This window comes from Humulus lupulus, chromosome 7 (genome assembly GCF_963169125.1).
Source record: "Humulus lupulus chromosome 7, drHumLupu1.1, whole genome shotgun sequence".
Lineage (NCBI taxonomy): Eukaryota > Viridiplantae > Streptophyta > Magnoliopsida > Rosales > Cannabaceae > Humulus > Humulus lupulus.
Window position 1 is genome coordinate 17,371,787 of NC_084799.1, and position 9,462 is coordinate 17,381,248.

At 39.6% G+C, this 9,462-nt stretch overlaps 1 non-coding gene across 1 annotated transcript; it reads right to left on the reverse strand.

Moving 5' to 3' along the window:
* Positions 1–4,006: 4,006 nt before the first annotated feature.
* On the reverse strand, positions 4,007–4,113 carry LOC133792951 (small nucleolar RNA R71). The gene has a single exon (XR_009874411.1). It is a non-coding gene; the product is annotated as a small nucleolar RNA R71 (small nucleolar RNA).
* Between the last annotated feature and the right edge of the window lie 5,349 nt (positions 4,114–9,462).

Consider the following 9,462-nt stretch of genomic DNA (forward strand, 5'->3'; position numbering starts at 1 on the left):
TAATATTAATTACTGAAATGAGATCTCTATCATTTAGCACCTTGAACCAAACTAAAAGGAAACCATTGTTTCACTTCTTCATCAGAAGCTATAGATGTTCATATCTATGATTAACACTCTCACTCAATTATACTGCCGAGTTCCCAATGTAAGTATGGGCTAGTCCGTAGGGTAAGCTGGTAACGAACAAGTCAAAGAACTCAAATAATGCAATCAGTTAGAATACTAACCACTCAGAATTGAGATTGAATTAACATGTAGTCAACTATATGATATGACTAGAATAGATAATAACGGTATGTTTACTTATCCTATCAACTGTCAATATCGGTCCAGTCCGATGTAACAAATACATCCGATCTTATCTACTTTGCTAATGTTCTGGAAATAACATAACACTACAATGTGTAAGTAGCTCATATTGTATATTGGCAAGTCAATGTAAATCTTGTGCACTGACTAATCTTAGAACTAACTTCTTTTGAACATATAATCATATTTATATTCCACCGAGATTACGTCACTATAAATACGATTAACTATATGCTCAGTGTTATCCCTAAAATGTCATTCTGATAACGTGGCAGTTAGAGGTGACAGGTGGCAGAAAATGATCTACCTGACCGGAGAAGACTTTTGTCTGGTTAGGTAGAAGTCTCACCCAACCAGACACATGGTTTGGCTGACCAGTCATCTCAGGAATGGAGTTTGACCGACCAGTCACATCAGAGAATAGTGTTATCTGACCAATAATATGTTTTGGCCGACCAATTACTTCATAGAGGGGTTTCACTCGACAAGCTATGTCAGATTGAGGAATGTAGCCGACCAGATGTGTCAGAATCTCAGGAGTTAACTGCCTAGTGACTTCTTTACAGAACCTCAGTAACAACTTCAACCTGAATCGCTCGCAAACTACCACGCGAATCTCTCAAATATCCTGAAGTAATAGCTATATTATTGTACTTTGAATTTGTTTATTATTTTATTAATTGATGTCGGTTGAAACAACCAAGGACCCCATCAAAACGGGATATTTTACATGTACGATCCATGAGCCTATAAATAAAAAGCTCACGGCATTATTTGGGGATCATATTTTTGGAGACTGGAAAAACTCTCTAGTTTGGAGACTTTGGGATCGTCATATGGGGCATTATGGGAGCATTTTGTGAGAGTTTAGAGAGAGAAGCACTGTACTTTTCTACTTACTCTTGAGAAACTCAGTTGACTCACGTTCATCTGATCATCAGTGTAGGCTATATATATTACAACTCCAAGTGGATTAGGCTATTACCAACAAATTGGGGTTGAACCACTGTAAAATTACTTGTGTTATTTATTTTCTATTCAAGGTTTACTGTCATTTTTGCGTCTACTCACAGTTGGCAAAAATCGTGGTCAACACTCAGGATTTAATAGAAGTTTATATTAAACAAATAATCATGAAAATAAAACATGTGAGCAAAGTGATTGACCAAGTCAAAAAATGATTTCTATTCTCTTATTGATAATAAATGAGATTACAAAGAAATTGAGTTTTAATTAGGGCATAAAACCCCAACAAGTGTATCATAGCATATCACGATACAATCATAACACATATTACCGACGCCATTCCAGTTGTAATTTGGTGCTAATCTGGTCGAGTGTGCAACTAAGCACGAGAAATGTAAGCATGCATTTTATCATAACGTATACATGCATTTTCATAATGTAAGCATGCCACGCAAGTATACATCAAACAAACAACGTAAGCAAGTGTTGACAGGAAATAGTAGCGAGTGGCGTCTGATAACTCTAGGAATTAGAGTTATTCTTATGCGCTTAAACTTGTAATTTTATCAAGAAAGAGTGGGTTAGAGTGTTTTGTAGAGTCTTTATCTTTGTTTTGTCTAATATTAAAATATAATAAAATAATATTATATACTAGTATTTTGCTGGAAAAATATATCCTTAAGTGTGAAATTCTTATTTTGGCAGGTGGGGGTGGAATTTTGGTCATTTGGAAAGAGATTCAAGTGTTAAATGGTTTCAGCAGGAGGGAATGTTGCAGCATTTCAGCAGCATGACGTACAGCCAGCCATCCTATTTGGATGACCCACGTGGACACTACTTACCAGCTCACTTTGGGGATTATTTAAATTGAGCTGCTTGGTAAAGAGATAAGTGCTTATTGGGATTCATTTTGCCTTGGACCCATTTATGGTAAAGAGGGCAAAAAGACAAAAAAAAAAAGGAATTAAAGGAGGAGAGGCCCACGTGACCAAGAAGAGGGGAAATGACCTAGACCAAAGGGTATCATCTTTTCCAATTAGGGATACACAGCTGAAGAAAGAAAAGAAGCCCAGCCGCCTGTGCAAGAAATACCTCCATTTTGGGCAGCCATTAAAGGAGGAAAGAAGGGAAGAGAGAGGATTGGAAGGAAGAAGACAAAAAGAGAAGGGTTATTAGGGGGACACTCCTTACTAATCTTGGCTTGTTTTTCTTTCCTTTCTATCTTGGAACTTAATTATTCTTGCATTTATTTTGATTATGGATGATTACCAACTGGGTTATTTTGTGTTTAGAGTTATGAACTAATTCTCTTAAAGTTAGGGTAATTAAGGAACCTTGTTAAGCAATTGTGAACTTTGCTATCGATGCTTAATGCTAATTGAGGTTTATTCATTCACGTAATTTTCATGCTTAATATTTACTATTGCTTGATCACCTTTAGTAAATGATTGAAACAATTAAGATTGCTGAAAATGATTTTAATTATTAGACAAAAGACTTGAATGGTGCATGATTAAGTTCTTGGATTTTAATTTTGTGAGGGTATAGACATATACCTTTGCCTTGCATAATCTAATAGAATTGGTGCTTGATAGGAATTCTCGAAATTAAATTAACTTAGACATAAGTAATTTAATTAGAGAGTTAAACCCATTTGATTTCGACAGAAACTTATGGACTTGATTAGAATTCTTGATTAGTAAACTGTCAGGAATGCCACAACATTTTCATAGCATTACTTCCAAGAATTGCAAAACAGGGGGAATTAATTATCCTAGCTTACCATTTGATTATCAACTGATTTTTCCTATTGCATCCCATTAATTTAGACTTTAAATTCAGCTGTTAGTTATTTTGAATTGCATAAAAAAAATCAACTTCCACTTCAATTTGAGTTTGGTTCTTTTATTTTTAATCATTTTGCTAAACTTTAATTTCACAATTTTAAGCTTAAAAACAATCCTTGTGGATACCATATTGGGTTCTTATCACCTTATTACTTGTTGACAGTGTACACTTGCACTTAGTATCTATTTTGCACAACAAGTTTTGGGCGCCGTTGCCGGGGATTGTTTAAAGTCATTTATTGTGAAATTAAGTATATCGCAATTTGGTTTCAACTGTTTTTTTTTACTGACTTGGGTGATTCTCGTGAAATTTCAGGTTTATACAGTGTATGAACGAGAATCAAGTCCCTGAACTACTTCCCATTGATCTAGAAATCGAGTGTACCTTTAGAAGAAGGCGAAGAATACAAAAGTCAAAAAGGGAAGTAGTAATGATGGATGTTGAGCAAGGGGCTCAACAGGGAGCTGCCCAAAGGGCATCAAATCTATCAGGAGTCACTCATGATCCACCAGTGAATATAGCATGAGTTGCTCAAGATCGAGTAGCTCAAGGGGGAGTGGCTCAAGGGGAAGTGGCTGCCAACAATGGGCAAAATGCAGTTATTGTGGCTGATGACAGAGATCGTGCTATCAGACAATATGCTCTCCCTCTCTTCAATGAGCTCAATCCAGGCATCGTCAGACCAGAAATTCAGGCAGCCCAGTTTGAATTGAAGCCAGTCATGTTCCAGATGCTTCAAACTGTGGGTCAGTTTAGTGGGATGCCAACAGAGGATCCTCACCTTCACCTTCGCTTGTTCATTGAAGTAAGTGACTCTTTCAAGCTGCCCGAGTTGGCTGAGCAGTTTTTGATGAAGTATTTTCCTCCCACTAAGAATGCTAAGCTCCGCAACGAGATTACTTCATTTCAGCAACTTGATGAAGAATCTTTATATGAGGCATGGGAGCGGTTTAAGGAGTTGTTGCGCAAATGCCCTCATCATGGCATTCCTCATTGCATCCAAATGGAGACATTTTATAATGGCCTAAATGCCCACACTAGAATGGTAGTTGATGCTTCAGGGAACGAGGCTCTTCTTGCTAAGTCCTATAATGAGGCATATGAAATACTTGAGAGGATATCCAACAACAACTATCAGTGGCCTACTTTTAGATTGTCTACAATCAGAAAGGTGGCTTGTATTCATGATGTAGATGCCATCACTTCTTTGGCAGCCCAAGTCTCCTCTATTTCTAATATGCTCAAGACAATGAATATGGGAATGAATCAGTCAATGGGGCAGCCCACGGGGACACAAATGGGGCCAATGGAGAACATTTCTTGTGTGTATTGTGGTGAGGGTCATACTTTTGACAATTGTCCTTCCAATCCAGCAGCTATGTGTTACATGGGGAACCAAAATAGGAATAGCCCTTATTCTAATTCCTACAACCCATCGTGGAGGCAACATCCCAACTTCTCGTGGAGTAATCAAGGGACTGGGCCTAGCAACTCTTCTATGCCTCCAAGACCAAATTTCCCACCGGGTTATCCCCCACAAGCACCACAACAAAGGCCACAACAACAAGCAATGCAATCTAGCTCTCTTGAGAACATGTTGAAGGAGTATATAGTGAAGAACGAAGCCATGATCCAAAGCCAAGCTGCATCATTGAGAAACTTAGAAAACCAAGTTGGGCAGCTAGCTAAGGAGCTTAGAAATAGACCCCATGGGACATTACCAAGCGACACCGAGAATCCAAGAAATGGGAGCAAAGAACATTGTAAAGTCGTCACTTTGAGAAGTGGGAAGGAGTTGGAGAATTCCAAGGCCAATTATGGGCATGAGGGTGAGCCCTCTTCAATCCAAATAAATGAGGAAATTCAAAAAGACACTGAAATTCCTAGTGTAGAAAAATCTGCCTCTGCTCAGAATGCTGCAAGAATGCCACAACATCAATTCCCAGACAACTCGAGTACAAGGCAGCCACCTCCATTTCCCCAACGTTTTCAAAAGCAAAAGTTGGACTCTCAATTTAAAAATTTCCTAGACATTTTGAGGCAGCTACATATTAACATTCCCCTTGTTGAAGCCCTTGAGAAAATGCCCAACTATGTAAAGTTCATGAAAGACATTCTTACAAAGAAGAGAAGATTGGGGGAATTTGAGACAGTGGCTCTTACTAAGGAGTGTAGCTCATTCTTGCAAAACAAGCTGCCACCGAAGATGAAAGATCTTGGGAGTTTCACCATTCCATGCACCATTGGTAACTCTTATTGTGACATGGCTTTATGCGATTTGGGTGCAAGCATTAACTTGATGTCGATGTCTATTTTCAAGCAATTGGGGATTGGAGAAGTTAGGCCTACTACAATTACTCTTCAGTTAGCAGATAGATCCCTTGCTCATCCGGATGGGAAGATTGAAGATGTATTGGTAAAGGTAGACAAATTCATATTCCCTGCTGATTTTATTGTGTTAGACTATGAGGCAGACAGAGAGGTGCCCATTATCTTGGGGAGGCCGTTTCTTGCGACAAGAAGAACTTTAATAGATGTGCAAAAGGGGGAGCTGACTATGAGGGTCCGAGATGAAAAGGTGACTTTCAATGTTTTTAAAGCTATGAGATTTCCTGATGAGGTGGAGGAATGCTCAGTGGTTTCAGTGGTAGATTCTTTGGCATCAAGGGAATTTGAGACGAGTAATGTTGGTGACCCATTAGAGAGGTTATTGGTGTTTGATTCACACAATGAGGAAGACGAGGAGGAGTACTTAGCTTGGTTGGAGGCTAATTCTCAAGGGTTAAGAACAAGAAACCGATTTGATTCATTGGAGTTGTCGTCTAGGGAGTTCAAAGCTCCTGAACCATCCATTGAAGAGCCACCTGAGTTGGAGCTGAAAGTTTTGCCATCGCATTTGCGATATGCCTACTTAGGTCCATCATCCACTTTACCTGTTATTATTTCAGCGGAGTTGAGTCATGATCAAGAAGACAAATTGCTAGAAGTATTGAGACAATTCAAAAAGGCCATTGGGTGGACCATTGCAGACATAAAGGGTATTAGTCCTTCTCTATGTATGCATAAGATTCTGTTAGAAAACAATGAAAAACGGTCTATTTAAGGGCAAAGAAGGCTAAATCCTATCATGAAGGAAGTAGTGAAGAAATAAATCATCAAGTGGTTGGATGCTGGCATTATTTATCCTATCTCTGACAGTTCATGGGTGAGTCCTGTGCAGTGTGTGCCTAAGAAGGGTGGGATCACAGTGGTGAAGAATGAAGACAATGAGTTGATCCCTACTAGAACAGTGACTGGATGGAGAATTTGCATGGACTATAGGAAGTTAAACAAGGCCACTAGGAAGGATCATTTCCCTCTTCCTTTCATTGATCAGATGCTAGATAGACTTGCTGGGAGAGAGTACTATTGTTTCCTTGATGGGTACTCTGGTTACAATCAGATAGCAGTGGCCCCAGAAGATCAACACAAGACTACATTCACTTGCCCCTATGGTACCTTTGCATTTAGAAGAATGCCCTTCGGTTTATGCAACGCTCCTACGACATTTCAGCCATGTATGATGGCGATCTTTACTGATATGGTTGAGCAATTTCTAGAGGTGTTCATGGATGATTTTTCAGTTTTCGGTGATTCTTATGATGATTGTCTGAGTAACTTGTCTAAGGTGTTGAAGAGATGTGAAGAGACAAACCTAGTCCTTAACTGGGAAAAGTGTCACTTTATGGTTAAGGAAGGTATTATTTTGGGGCATAAGGTATCTAAGCAAGGGATTGAAGTTGATAAGGCGAAAATTGAAGTTATTGAGAAGCTACCACCTCCTAATTTAGTGAAGAACATTAGGAGTTTCCTTGGCCATGCCGGTTTCTACAGAAGGTTCATCAAAGACTTCTCTAAGATCTCCAAACCACTTTGCAATCTTTTAGAGAAGGATACACCTTTCCACTTTGATGGAGCATGTTTGAAGGCTTTTCACGAGTTGAAAAGAGATTAATTTCAGCCCCTATCATTATTGCACCGGATTGGAGTTTGCCCTTCGAATTGATGTGTGACGCTAGCGATTATGCCATTGGGGCTGTGATGGGGCAACGAAGGAACAAGGTGTTTCACTCTATTTATTATGCCAGCCGCACCTTGATAGGAGCTCAATTGAATTACACTGTAACTGAGAAGGAGCTACTAGCCATTGTCTTTGCTTTCGACAAGTTTCGCTCCTATCTTGTGGGAACTAAAGTGATTGTCTACACTGATCACTCAGCCATAAAGTATTTGATTTCCAAGAAGGATGCAAAGCCAAGATTGATTCAGTGGGTGCTTTTGCTTCAAGAGTTTGATGTTGAGATTCAAGATAGAAAAGGGGTAGAAAACCAAGTGGCTGACCATTTATCAAGAATGGAATATGAAGAAGATTATAACTCTCTTGTCCCCATCAAAGAAACATTCCTCGATGAACAAGTGTTTGGGGTTAACCATTCTCATGAACTCCCTTGGTTTGCTAATTTTTCTAACTATTTGGCTAGTGGGTTGATGCCACCAGAGATGACTAGCCAACAAAAGAAGAAATTCCTACATGATGTGAGGTCTTATTTTTGGGAGGAGCCCTTTCTATATAAGCAATGTGCGGATCAGATGATTAGAAGATGTGTAGCAGAACATGAGTTTAAGGGTATTCTGTTCCATTGTCATACATCTCCATGTGGTGGTCATTTTGGGGGAGCGCGTACTGCTATCAAGGTTCTCCAATCAGGTTTCTTTTGGCCTTCTTTGTTTAAGGACTCTTATGCTTATGTGGTAAGATGCGATCGTTGTCAAAGGGTAGGAAATATCTCAAGGAGAAACGAGATGCCTCTTACTAGTATCCTTGAGGTTGAGTTGTTTGACATGTGGGGTATTGATTCCATGGGCCCTTTCCCACCTTCATATGGTAACTTGTATATCTTGGTGGCTGTTGATTATGTTTCTAAGTGAGTTGAAGCCGCTGCCTATCTGACTAATGATTCCAAGGTGGTCATGAGGTTTTTACACAAGCATATTTTCACTAGATTTGGCACCCCAAGGGCTATCATAAGTGATGAGGGAACCCATTTTGTGAACAAAGTGTTAGCAAGTTTATTGGCTAAGTATAGTGTGAAGCACAAGGTGGCTACGGCATACCATCCTCAAACCAATGGCCAAGCGGAATTGTATAATAGAGAAATCAAGGGGGTGCTTGAAAAGGTGGTGAATCCGAATCGCAAGGATTGGTCTAAGAGGTTGGATGATGCTTTATGGGCCTATCGAACGGCATTTAAAACTCCATTGGGGATGTCTCCTTATCGCCTAGTGTTTGGAAAAGCATGTCACTTGCCGATAGAACTTGAACATAGAGCTTATTGGGCACTCCAACAACTCAACCTAGATTTGCAACTTGCGGGGGAGAAAAGAATGTTACAACTTGATGAGTTGGAAGAAATGCAGCTATTTTCATATGAGAATGCAAAGCTTTATAAGGAAAAGACCAAGAGGTGGCATGACAAGCATATCCAGCCCCATTCATTTGAGGAAGGGCAGCAAGTTTTATTGTTCAATTCTAGACTCAAGTTGTTTCCTGGGAAGCTCAAATCTAGGTGGTTGGGTCGTTCACTATTACTAAGGTGTATCCTCATGGGGCTATAGAGTTGAGAGGAAATGAAGGAGGTGAATTCAAGGTCAATGGACAGAGGTTAAAACACTATTGGGGTGGTGAGGTTGAGCGCAACAAGACCTCACTCACCTTAGTTGAGTCTTAAAAAAAATCATGTTCTTGAGCTGCTGTGCTTAAAGCTATATCTGGAGAGCAGCAAAACAAAATATATATATAGTATTCTGTTTTTTGTTCTTGTTTTTCACATTCTCCCTTCATGGTTTATGTGGTGGAGTTGAATAAATTCATGTTCTGGGGTGGTTGTGAGGATTCAGGTAGTTTTAATGGTCAATTGCAGCATATTTGGACATGTTTCAGGTCAGGATTTGGTGATGTTTATGGCTGGTTTGCAATTCAGTTGATTTTGGAAGGTCTAGAAGTAATGCTGTGGAAATGCTGCAGCATGGGAGACAGATGAAATTATGGGAATTTTTAAGCTCTGAGGTCTTTTAAGGAAATCTGGGAAACCTTAGAAATTCCCCCCATAAAAAATAATAATAAATAAATAAAGAAAAATAATTCTTTATCCCTAAATTCCCTAATTTCCCCATCACTTACAGCCCCAACCCGAAGACCCCAACACTTCCTCAGCCGCCGCCCAGCACCTTCGCCGAACCGCCCAGCCACCTCACTGCCATCACGCACCACCACCCTCACCGAACCCACGAACTCAC